This window comes from Tenrec ecaudatus, chromosome 12, assembly GCF_050624435.1.
Source record: "Tenrec ecaudatus isolate mTenEca1 chromosome 12, mTenEca1.hap1, whole genome shotgun sequence".
In the NCBI taxonomy this organism is placed as follows: domain Eukaryota; kingdom Metazoa; phylum Chordata; class Mammalia; order Afrosoricida; family Tenrecidae; genus Tenrec; species Tenrec ecaudatus.
The window spans coordinates 20,650,188-20,663,232 of NC_134541.1; the positions used below are offsets into that span (position 1 = coordinate 20,650,188).

The following is a 13,045-nucleotide window of genomic DNA, read 5'->3' on the forward strand; positions in this document are numbered from 1 at the left end:
AAGGTTTTCTAGGCTGTAATCTTTAAGAAAGCAGATCATCAGACTTTACTTCTATAGAGCAGCTGATGGGTTTGAACCACCCACTTTAGGTTGGGTGCTTTTAGGGTGAGTGCTTACTTATTGTGCCACCAGAGCTCCTTGTGATGAAGATTACCACCTAGGAAACCCTATAAGGTGGTTCTCATCATTTTATAGGGTTGCTAAGAGATCACATCACTGCATCTCATGATAAAGGAGCATTGGTGGTTCAGTGGCAGAATTCTCAGTTTCCAGGTTTGGAAGATCTGGGTTTGTTTCTCAGCCAGTTCACTTCAAGTGCAGCCACGTGTCTGTCATTACAGACTTGTATGGTGATAAGATGCTATATTAGTCTGGGTACTTTAGAGAAAAAAATCCACAGAAACTCGTGTATAAGAGAGAGTTTTATATATAGGTTAAGTGCACATCAAGAAAACATCCCAACCCAGTGCTGCACAAGCCCACAAGTCCAACATTAAAGTCCTCCTTCATCTCACAAAACAGACACAACGATGCTGACTGTAGGAGGAAAGCTGAGTCAATGTGTAAGCATCCCAGTGCTGGCAAGGGTCTCCACACAGCTGCTCCAGCACCCAGGGATGCATCAGGGTAGGTCCATGTGGCTTCTCCTCGGGAATGTCTCTAAGAAGTCAGTCTTGCAAGCTGAAGCAGGGAACTGCTAAAGCAGCTGCACCCTGGTTGGATCAGCACCAAGCAAGAGACCTGAGAGCTAGAAAGGCGAGGCTCACCAAGCCATTTATCCCTCTGCCCTTCAATTAATCCCACATGTATTTATCAGCCAGGTTGGCACAATAAACTAACTCAGATGCTAAGGATGTTCCGGGGAGCTTTCAGACTAAGATGGACTGGCATGAAAAACATGGTGATCTACTTCCAAAATCAACCGATGAGAACCCCGTGAGATTACAATGGTCTGATCTACAGCTGATCTTATTAGGGGTGATTCAGGACCAAGAAATATCTCATGCGGTTGTGCATGAGGTCACCGAGAATCAGGATCAATACTACAGCACCAAACAACAACTTCATGATCATTTAAAAATGTACCATTCTCTTTGAAAATTTTTGTTTGTGTTAGACTTATTAAAAAGTCCTATTTTATCGTGTTTGGGGTGTGTGTAAAGGTTTACACAGTACTTTAGGGTCCCATTCGATAATTCCATATAAATTATTGTGTGACAATGGATGATATTTTCTTCCCAATGTTCTGGTTGTTCTGTGTGGCCATTCTGTCTGATGGGCCGACTCCCTGGAAGTCTGGTTTCAGACTCCCTGCTTTCAACAAAGTCAAATATCTGCATCTGTTAAGGCTTTGGCTTTGTCACTGAAGTCACCCTGGAAGTCCATTCACTCATGCCAGGGGCACTATTGCTGTTACATGCATTCTTTTACTTGTTCTTGAGGGTTACCTCCGCACCCTGTGGGGGACCTGTGCGGGGTCTTCTCAGGGGCAAATCACAAACACATGCGTTTTGAGCCGCGAGGGGGAGTGGAGCTGATGGTGTCCACTCTCCTCCTCTTACAGATGAAATTGGAAAGTTTATTTTTGTGAACTGCCACGAACCCCTCTGTGCCAGCTCTAGGGAATAAGGTTTATGATCTCGCAGGAGAATTCCATTTTTGGTAACAAGTAGGGTGCTGATTTACTTCTGTGGCTTTTTATCAGTCACGGTCTAATCAGAGAAACACAGAACTCCGCGAGGTTAAAACATCTCTGGGATGTTGTCTGAGGACAAACAGGCCTGGAACCACATACCTGTAAACTGGTTAGCAAGGGCAGTACTATTGGAATAAGTGTCTAGTGCATAAGATACTACTTTGAAGGACAAAACTCGCTGGGATGACTTAGTCTAGCATCTCACAGATCTCATGGCAAGGTCAGCTTTCCTGACCTCCCTGACCAAGACAGAGCCTTCCGGCAGAAGCACTTGTAGCTTGTGCTCCACTCCTTCCAGGACTTCTTGCTGCTGTGATGTCATGTTTGCTCGTCTGATTATTTGACTGGGTTGTCTTCTCCAGTAGACAGCAAGTTCTATGTCTTCTCCCTGGGCTTTTCCATTCGACAGCTCAGTCTGGGTCCTATTTCATCCAGTTGTAGGCATCCATCTAATGTCCTTTCAATGATTGGATCCGGTTTGGACCATTATCTCCTTAGGCATCTCCCTAAGAGCAATGAAAGTGAATGTTTACAGAGACTTGTAAGTGGATGCGCATTGCAGCATTATTCATGTTAACCCCCAAACCAAATGTCCATCCGTTGGTGCACGGATGAACAAAAGGCAGTATGTCCGTACCATGCAATACGATTCCATGATAAATGGAATTGAATGCAGGTGCATTTCACATGGACAAAGCCCCCAAATCCTACGTCACGTGAATTAAATTAGATGCAAAGGACTATATGTTGCGTGGTTCTGCTTATACAAAATTCCTAGAGAAGATAAAACTGTAAATAAGAAGGCAGATTACTGTAGGTCTGGGCCTGGGTATAGAAGTGGAGATTGGGGACCAGAGAACTTTTTGTGAAAGAGATATTTTGAAACTGGATATGGCAAAGGTTGGATAACTCTAAAATTATAACAACAATAACAAAAGATCAAACTGGACACTTGCAGCTGGTGGATTGAATGTAAAAACAGGGAGCTTCAAAATGTTTGTGGAAAAATTCCATTATCCTTTAATTCTATTTTGGGGACAAACTTTTTGAAGCCCCCTCACTGGTCTGTCTCAATAAAGTTGTTAGAAATGTTTAAAAATTCAATCTCCTTACTTAGTATTTTATGTCAAGAAATGTATGCTCTGTGAAATATTATTTCTCTGGGACCTTCTGTTATGGACTGCTAGTTGAGTCTCCCAACTCCTCCAATTTTTAATTGGCTTATATGCATGCAAAGTGACGCACCATGTTTCCCAGATGCCTTTGCAGTTTCTGGTGGCCATGCGACCAAGTTCTGGCCAATGAGATGTAAAAAGAAATCATGTGTAATATTCCCAGGGAAGCTGGCTCTGCTCCATTTTCTGGTATTGTTTTTTTCTTTTTTCTTCCAAGGACATGTGGTCAAGTGCTCAGTTACTTTGACATTGAGAGCTAAAGATGACAGAGGCAAAGAAACCTTATGATACCATAAAACTGCTGCACTACTGCTGGACTGCCTGCTTCCAAGATTTCCTTTATACAAGGAAAATAAAGATTGAAAATAAACTTCAATCTTATGTCTTTACCCCACCCCCCTTTTAACATATAGCCAAATTGAATCCTAAACAGTCAATTTTTGCGGGGGGAGGGGAGTTGTACAGATTTTTTTTTTATTTAAAAAAAATCATTTTATTGGGGGGTCATACAACTCTTATCGCAATCCATACATACCTCCATGTGTCAAGCACATTTGTTGCCATCATCATTCTCAAAACATTTGCTTTTGACTTGAGTCCTTGATATCAGCTCATTTTTCCCCTCCCTCCCCCCTTCCCCTTCCTCATGAGCCCTTGATAATTTATAAATTATTATTATTATGTCATATCTTACACTGTCCAACGGTCAATTTTAATAGATATTAAATGAGAAGATCAAATCCTACAGGATTATTTCAGAGATAGTGCGGGTCTGGTTCCAGATTACTACAATAAAATAAGTATTGCAAGAAAGACAGTCTCGTGTATTCGGGGGTAGGGGGGGGTTCCCTGTGCATATGAAAGTTGTGTTCACGCTGCACTGTAGGCAGCTCTGGTGGTGTATTGGTTACTTGTTGGGCCGCCAACCGCAAGGTCAGCAGTTGGAACCCACTGGCGACTCTGAGGGAGAAAGTTGGAGCTTTCTGCTTCCACAGAGTTTCAGTCTTGGGAAACCTACAGACCCAGTTTGACTCTGTCTTTTAGGGTTGCTATGAGTCAGAGTTGACGCAATGGCCTGAGTTTTTGAGAAGTCTGTTAAGTGTATTAAAGAATTATTTAGAAGTCTAAAATATTGTGAGAATGACCAAAATATGACAGAGATATCTCAAAGTGAGCACACACTGTTAGAAAAATGGTACCCATAGACTTGTTCAACTCAGGGTTCCCATAAAACTAATTTGTAAAAAATGCAATATCTACAAAGTACAGTAGCAAAATGTAATAAAGGGAGGTTGAGCAGATTTACTAGTTCAGGTCCTCTCAGGACTTTCCGTGTGCTAAGGAGCAACGAGAACCTCCAATAAAAGGTGGGTGGTGTGTAGAGCGTCCCAAACCAATCTGACTTCCAACTTCTAGTGAGGCATCTCTTGAAAAGAACACTTTGGGGAAAATATAGTTTGGGCTACATTCCTTTAAAAAAATCCATAGTTTGTCTCTTCCTTTTCAATACTTTCTTCTAGGCTGTCAGACAGATCTTTCTTAAACATAAACCTGATAATTCCTGTAGGACCAAGTTCAAACTCCTTCGTGTAACACACAAGGCCTTTGCCTTCTCTCTGGCCTCATCTCAGCCATCTGCTTTTTGAATTCGCTGTTCCTCATCATGAACTAGTTCCAGTGCTGAGAACTGACCATCTTCCCCCTGTCCTCTCTGCTCTGCACATGCCACACTCTCAGACCTGCCACCTGGCCCTCCTCGTAGTCCACCTCTGGTCTCTTAAGACTAGGCAAGATGAACAGGTATAACTGAATATGTAGATTTGGCAAATGACATTACCAGTAAACATATTGATATATCCTGTGATGATATCCATGTTTATCATAGAGCAAATGGGGCAAACATATGAAAATTTCTTAGCCATAAACAATGAGTCACTGGGCTTGGGGACAAGACCATAGTCTTGGGGGAAGACAAGGTCCATTGGCATAACATTATCCACAAAGACAATGTTCTAAATTCTACTTTGGTGAGTAGCAAATGGGATCTTACAAGACTAGGAGAGCCCGTCTAAGGTGCAACTATTGTTCTCTGACTGTGAGGCACGGGTGTGCAACTGCTAGAATCAGCGGAGTAAAAGTTAAAACAGGCTGTATGAAAACCAAAGTTTGAGGTAGGCCTAAGTTTCGGTTTCAGGTTCCTGGTCACTGATGCAACACATTGCCTGATCCAACCTAACCAATGGAGCATCGCCTGACATCGCCTGATCCAACCTAACCAATGGGACACTTCGCCTGATGCCGCCTTAGCCAATAGAGTTCGAGTGATAGCCCACCAGTGACGACCAATCAGGAAAGCACGCGCGGTTCTACTCACCAATCACCGCTGGACAATTCGGGCGCCAGAAGTTTTCTCCAATAAGTTTAAAGAACAGCAACCCTGGACTGCCCCTTGGCCCTGGGTCTATAAAAGCCCGAAGAACAAAGCGCTCTGGGCTGATTCCCTTTGGACACTAGGAAGCCCTAGCTCAAGCTAGAAAATAACCTCCTTTTGTCGCTTTTGCATCTCAACTGGTCGTGATTATTCCATGCGCCCAAGGTAAGCTCGCCTTCCTTCCCCAAATCTAACATGACTATTCAGATCAGCAACAAAAAAAGGGTGAAGAAAATCAAACATGCATGTAAATAGTCCTAGAAGCTCACCTTTCAGTGCTCCAAGACCAGAAACACCAGATGGTGGCTAGCAATCACAGCAGTGAGTCATGGATAGAGTGGGGGGCAGAAGTAGAACAAAATTCAAAGTAGCAAAAAAATCAGGTTTACTGATCCAACAGAAACTGAAAGAGTAGCTGAAAAACTATGGCCCTGAGTCACTCTTTAGGCCAGGGACTAAATGCACCAAAGTGATCAATTTTCAACTGAACAATAGACGGGCCCATAGGTTGAACTATCTGGGAGGAGAGTACTCCTTAAAATAATCAACCCCAGGAGATCAAAAGGTTTGCATTTACCCCAGGCCAACTCTCCAAAGGCAGGAATGGGTAAGCAAAAAGAATGAATGGAAACAGTAATCACAGGGAGGAAGTGGGCAGAGTGCTGTTAACACTTCATGAACTGCACTCAGTGTCAAGAAGCCAACTCTATGAATGGTAAAATGGAAAACTATTGTGCTCTGAAAACTTTCCCTCGAATCACAATAAAAATTAAAACGGCCAGGCTTAATTAGCAGCTCATTCGCAACAATTCAGATTGTGAGCAATGCCTGTCATGCATGTCTTTGAGTCAGCACGTGTAGGTTTTAAAACCAATTAGACATGATCCCGTTCTGGACGGATGTAGAATCAAATGAAGTTAGACAAGCACTGTATTAGTCAGGGTGTGCTAATGGCCATAACAAACAACTTTCACATTGCAGTGGCTTAATACGAAAGCAGTGTATTCTCCCAGTCCAGTGCTAGGAAACACAGGGGTTCTTTTCCATGCAGTCAGTTGGGGATCTAAGCTCATTTCATTGGTATCTTCTGGGCGTCCAAGTCCTCTGCAGTTGGGCATATAGGAGAGTGTGGAGGGCCTTTAAGGAATATGCAGAAATAGGGTATACAACTTCTGTCCAGATTGCTCAGAGCTCAGGTACATGGACTTCTAAGAGAACAAACAAATTTGTCTTAAAAGGAGTATCGCCAAAATGCTCCTTAGAATTGAGGATGGCATGTCTTTTCTCATATTTTGGATATAGAGGCCAGTCCCTAGAGAAAGCTGTCATGTGTGGTGGAAGATTAGCGAACAAGAGTAAGACTCTCACTGGGACGGATGGACACAGTGGCTGAAACAATGGGCTCAAACAAAACAATTGCAAGGGTGGCGCAGTGTTTCATGTTGGTGTGCGTAGGGTGGGTGTGGATCTGAATAACAGCAACCTGTTTATTCTCATTAGAAATGGAGTTTGCGATGAGCCTAGCAAGAACATGAAATGGGTTGGGGTTATGAAATTTCACACCTCCCGATACAAACATAAGAACCAAGGAAGCAGTTTAGAATCTAGTGGAAGAGACAGATAAGATAGGCAGAGAGATAAGATTGAAGGGCGTGGCCAAATGGTGCAATTGAGTTTCTGGAATTAGGACCGGGTGGTTTTAGAACTGCAGGAAGCCCTTCTGTGGCTTCCCTTTGGAGCTCCCAAGGATGGTGCTTCTAGGGCCTTTGGCAAAAATGGATATACTAGAAGTTCTGAATCTTGGTTTCACCCCCAAGGAAGAGTTTCATAGCCACCTAAGGGTAGAGCTTCCCTTGCTCTAGCAGCTGCCTTTGTGCCCAGCTCTGCATGAGCTCCATCTGACTTCCTGCTGCTCTGTTCCGGCAGTACTCGGCTTCATGGCCCTGCTGTGTGTCTCCTGCCAGATTCGTGTTGACCCTGTGTTAGCACATCGCAGACTCCCTCTTAGCATCGATGCATGAACGGTGTGGGTAACTCTTGAGCCAGTGGGAGCTGAGCTGGCAGATACATTTCTTTTCATTCTCCCTTCCAGAGCCTATCCTGAGACTCATTCCCCATGGCTTATCTCCAGGAGCAGGGAGTGGGGGCACCCTGTAGTAAGCATCAGGGGGTTACCCCAGGGTTGGCATTACAGGGGGGAAAGATTAGACCAGTGGTCCTCAACCTTCCTAATGCCGTGACCTTCTAATACAGTTCATGTTGTGGTGATCCCCAACCATAACATTATTTTCCTTGCTACTTCATCACTGTCATTTTGCTACTGTTATGAGTCAGGCAACCCCCATGAAAGGGTCGGTCGACCCCCACAGGGGTCAGGATCCACAGGTTGAGAACCGCTGGATTAGCCTGTCTGCTCCTGTAAAGATGGACAGTCTCAGAAATTGAATGAACAGTTCTACTACATCTTACAGGGTCAGAATCGACTCCATGGCAGTGGATAGGTTAGTGGAGGCCAGATTCAGAACTGGTCAGCTCTGGGGTCTTCCTTCGGCTCTGCCTCACTCCTAAGATGCTCCAATGAGCCATCTCTTCATTACAGCTCAAAGCTCCTTAGAGGTCTCCGCTTGCCCACCAGTCCCTACCCACCAGTCTCTGGACACAGCTGAAGACAGTGAAGGGTCAGATTCCATTAACCCCTCTCAGTTCTGCAAACTGGTGCCTATCCTCAGCACAGCTTGTAGTTTAACTTAGTATTTCCCAAAGTGGGCGATTTTAGCCCCTGGGAGATGCTAGCATCATCTAGGAAGGCTGTAAAAACAGATGCTTACCGTTTGTCCTGGATTATGGAGCAAAAGTTTTTAAATGCCAGGCAGTATTTTTCTCTTATTTTACTTTAAAGGAGTGGTGGGCCAATATGTTTGGGAACCTATGGTCTAGGGCCTTTCTCTACTTGTACCTATACCACTCGTCTCTGAATTTATCTATAGATAAATAGATAATACAATCCATATAATATAATCTATAGATAAATATAATCAATAGAGGTAGCTCTATTGATTTCTTGTTTGGTGATACAAACTTACTGTCTCTGGGTGTATTTAACTGAAGTGCTACTGGTTTTTTCCTCAATGTGTAAGAACACATTTTCCACCCCTTGCACTACCCAATGCTAGTCATCTATTTCCCCTTCCTTCTGTATGAAGTTGCATGCCCATCTTACTTATTTATTTTACTCTTTCATGTGCAAAGGAAGAGCCACTTGACTCCTACATAGTTCCCTTCCTAAGACTCTGATATGCCTCTGCCCCCAACTTCCTTGCAGAACTCATGCTTAATACTGAGCCCTCTGCCCAGGGCTGTCAAGGACTCAGGAACCCTTGGCTCCAGCCCGGTGCTGTTGTTTGGCTTGTGAGGGCTTGTGATGTCTGCTCTCAGCCCAGGTTCTGCCCCAGTTCTTAGTGCACTGTTCCTGTAAGAAGCAGCTGGGAGAGGACAGGGGTTTTCTGTATTCACTCACCAACAGCTTTGGCATGACTAGTAACCTTCATTCCACACTGAACTGTTGTTGTTGTTAGGTGCCATCAAGTTGGTTCAGGAACATAGTGACCCAAAGTACAACAGAATGGAACACTGCCCAGTCCTGCACCCTCCTGACAATTGATGTATTTGAGCCCATGGTAGCCACTCTGTCAATTCGGCTTGACTCTACCAAGCATGAGGCTCTTCTCTAGGGACTGGTCCTGAACTAGACCCTAAGATCTCTTGAGGACAGGATGCTGTCTGCTTTCTTAATGCTGCATCCCCTGTGCTAGAACAGGACATGGAACCTAGTTAATTTTATATGATTAATTAGCCCTGGTGGTGTAGTGGGTTATGAGCTGGGCTGGTAAACACAAGGTCAGCAATTCGAAACCATCAGCTGCTCCGAGGGAGAAAGATGCCACTTTCTACTCCTGTAAAGAATTGCAGCCTTGGGACCGCAGGGGCGGTTCTCTTCTGCCCTATAGGGCCACCAGGAGTCGGAATTCACCGATGGCAGAGTTGGGTTTTGTCTCAGTGAGTGCGATGTACAGGTTCCTCACGACTGCAACAATGGCCTCCAACATACCCACTGTGAGGCTGGGAAAGGACAGGGCAGTTTCCTGTGCGTGGTATGTTGTAGGTAGTGTCCCTGTGAGTGGCAATCGACTTGCTGACACCGAACAATAACAATTAGTGCTAATAACTGTTTATTTAAGGAAGGAAGGAAGAGGAGGGTGGCATTTCAGCCCGTCTTAAATCAAATCAATGTGTGAAGTACAGAGGTGAGGTACAGAAGTAGCAGGGGCTGCTATGTACTGACTGGAGTAATTTCTATACTTTCTTCAGAGAAGTGAAATGGTGGTATTCAGAAGACAGTTAGGGTCACAGGTTGAGAACCATCAGAAAATTGTGGTTTCAAAGAAAGTGAAATACTCTCTCACTGTGGGGTGTGTGTGTGTAAGGCCCATGTCTGTCCCACCATCACAGCAAGCCGACAAAGTCAAACCATGGCATCTTAAATAAATCCTGCAAACTTCTCTTTGAATCATCAGTACTCAGATCTTGGTTCAGTTGAGGTACAATGAGTTTCCACCGTCAGAACCCAGTCTGTTTTTGGTGGAAACCCTCCATGATGGGGGAAGGCAGGGGTGAGGGATCCTGCTGCTTGCTAAGGGTGTGTGTGTGTGTGTGTGCGCGTCGGTGTGCAGTGTGCGGTGTCACACACAGAATCCGACCAGGCAAGGCAAGTTGCCCATCTCTCCCAACCTTCTCAAATGGCTCCTCGTCATCTCTGGTCTAATTTGCGCCCGTCTTCCACTTCTTTCGCTTATGGCATCATCACTACATCACTCCTTGTCCTTTGTATTTATTTGCGGTCGTCCTCCCGTATTCCAAGACCGTTTGGCCTCTGTCTTCTGGTTTAGATCAATGTTTGGGCACCTTTGGAGGCATTCGAAAACGATCGGTGATGGAACGAATGAAAGAATATATAACAATAGTTGTATCTCCGCCATATGCTGGGCTCTGTCCTTGAAGAGGCTACAGGGAGGGCGGGGGAGATAGGGCCCCCAAATAAATACACCCCATCGGAACACCTGATTTTACGGAGGTTGGTCCAAGGCGCCGCGGCGTCTCAGAGCTGGAAAATCCCGGGTACGCGGGCCCTTGAGAAGAAGCCCGCTGGGTGCTAGGAGCGCCAGGGAGCAGGGCGGAGCGGCCGGGCATGCGGCAGGAGATGGAGGCTTCCCTCCTTCGTCGGTCCTCGCGGCACCTTCTTCCCTTGACCTGCGGGACCCTTGCTCCTCCGCGCATCCGTCTACGGGATGCGGGCCCCAACGGGACCTCCCTCACAGCCGGGGACCCAGCTCCGGGTCTTCCAGCTCGCTGGCCGCTACCTGGGAGACAGACCTGCACCTGAGGGCTAGCCCCCCGCCCCCGCCCGCGCGTGCGCCACGTCCCCGCCCCCTGCCTGCGGTCTGCGGCGTGCACGACCCCGCCCCGCCCCCTCAGCCCGCGGGACCCCGGCCCCGCCCCGCCCCCGCGGCCCCGCCGCTCCGTCCCGGGGGGCGGGGCCGCGCGCCGCGGCGTCTCTGAGGCGGGGGGCGCGGGGCGCGAGGCGGGGCGGTCCCGACGCCGGCCAATCAGCGCCTCGATCACATCCATGCAAATACGAGCACAGTGGAGCGAGCCCATCACTCGCCCCTGCAAGCAAGCTTGAAATGGGCTTCGGCGTGAGCGACAGCCGGGCCGACCTACGACGCTGTGTTTTGGGCCAGCGAAGCCCAATGGCGTGGCAGGGAAGGCGGGCCCGCGCCGCGTTAGGGTGTCCTTGCAGGGTGTCTGAGCTAAACTTCACCAAATAATAGCTGTTTGTATTTTGGCTGCTGCAGGAGCCATTTTAGGTAAGTTCTGGTCTTAACTTTTTATTTTCCTCCCTGGCCCCGGCGGGCCGGCCTCGTCCGCGGGTCCTTGGCCCCGCCCGCCGGCCGGGCGGGGGTGCCCCTATGAATGGAGCCGGGATGAGAGACTGCGGCGGCGCCGAGGCCTGACCCGACCAGGGTCCGAGCGGAGCCGGCCGACGGGCGGGCGGGCGGCCTGGCGGAGGGCAGGCGCCGCCTGAGGCCTGAGGCGAGCAGCCGGCCTCCGCCGCGCCCGCTTCCCGCTTCGCGCCCGGGCGGGCGGCCGCCCTTGGGAGTGCCCCGCTGCGGGCCGCGCGTAGGGGCGGGGGTCCCGGCCGCCCCCCGGCCGCGGGCTCTGAGGGCGGGGGCGGGGCGTGCCGCCGAGGGACCCCCGGCAGGGGCGCGGCGGGGTGACCGCTGTTGCCGCCGCCGCCCCCGCGGAGAAGTTGCTCCACCGGCGTCCTGCGTCTGTTTGCAGGGGTGGAGGAGGGTGGGCTCGGGCCGGGCTGCTGCTCCGGGTGGGGGTGGGGGCCGGGGCCGGTGCGTCCTCCCCTCGCGCGCCCCTCCGTCCCCTTCTTACGCACTAGCGCTGACTCGTCCCGAAAATCCGAGCCCGAGAGGTGGCCAGCCACCCCGGAGCCAAGTTTGGGGCTGGATTTGATTGCCTGGTGGAGCTTAAAAAATATATGTATAAATAAAAAAAGGAATCTGTTCTCTTCGGGGTATTTGTTTCCTTCGTGGTTGAGAAGTAACGGAGTCCGTGGCGCCCTCCCCCCGCCCCCCTTCTCAGGGACATGCTTGTCTGAGGGTGCAGAGGGCTGGCAGGCACTTGGCTTTTAAAAAGACGTTATTAGGAAATCCCCTCACTAGTGAGATAATTGAAATTTGAGTTTGTTTGCAGCTTCAGCTTTATTTGATCCAATTAAAAATACATAAGCGGGCACTTATATTTGTGTACATAAAGTATTCCTAGCCCCGGTTATGACTAATGTGACTGTGGTTTCAGTAGTGCGGGATTTAATAAGACAGTGTAATTCAATTTTGAGCTTGTAGGCCCGTGTTCTCCAAATTAGGGTTTATGGACCATTAGTAATCTGGCCAAGGTTTCTAGTGAATCCTTGGCATCTCTGGGCGTGTGTGTGTGTGTGTGTTCCTGCATGCGCACACACCTTGTTCTCATCCCCCAATCAGCTTCTCATTCCTGGTATTATAAATCCACGAACAGAGAACATAAACATTTTAAATATTTACAGACTTCAGGATGTCCGCACTGTTGCCTGGGTTGATTCTCACGTGGTATATGCAGAGACCATCCCAACAGGCCCCACATTTCGATACAACTTTAGGGAGACACACTGGCCATTCAAGGATGTCTGACAGTGACCGCTCTGCTCTGCCCCCAAGACTTAGAGTGAGCTGGCTGCCTTACTGGGGAGCTGTGCCCGGCATTCGGGTGCTACTGTACCTGCTGAGGTAGTTAGCACAGTGTAATGGTAAAGCCACATTGGAGGATCAGCTTAGCCGCTTGAAGGAGATGCTTTTGTTTTTCTTTTTTCTTGGAACTTTGTGGTTACCTGACAATAGAAGGTTTGAGGTCCATGTATGATAAGATTAGACCTGATATGTCAAGTAGCAGGGTTTATGCCAAGCAAAGTAGGTGGTTTTGTGTAATCAATGCATGACTGCAACCAAGACCTGGGGAAGCAGTGTGGCACATTTATTAATTTGGAGTTCTTTCTGACCCAGGGCAGATTTCATAGATGAATGATGGCTCTTGGTGTCTTTAGACTTATTCTTAATAGGCTATTAAAAACTGACCTTT

The 13,045-nt window shown here is 47.8% G+C and overlaps 1 protein-coding gene across 2 annotated transcripts in view; it reads left to right on the plus strand.

Annotated features, from left to right (window-relative positions):
• The first annotated feature begins 11,078 nt into the window (after positions 1–11,078).
• CHD6 (chromodomain helicase DNA binding protein 6) overlaps positions 11,079–13,045 on the plus strand; it is a 219,056-nt gene continuing 217,089 nt past the window's right edge. For both annotated transcript variants that reach the window (XM_075528737.1, XM_075528740.1), the window contains exon 1: positions 11,079–11,226. The gene's annotated coding sequence lies outside the window, so the exon portion shown is untranslated. The remainder of the gene's footprint in view (positions 11,227–13,045) is intronic.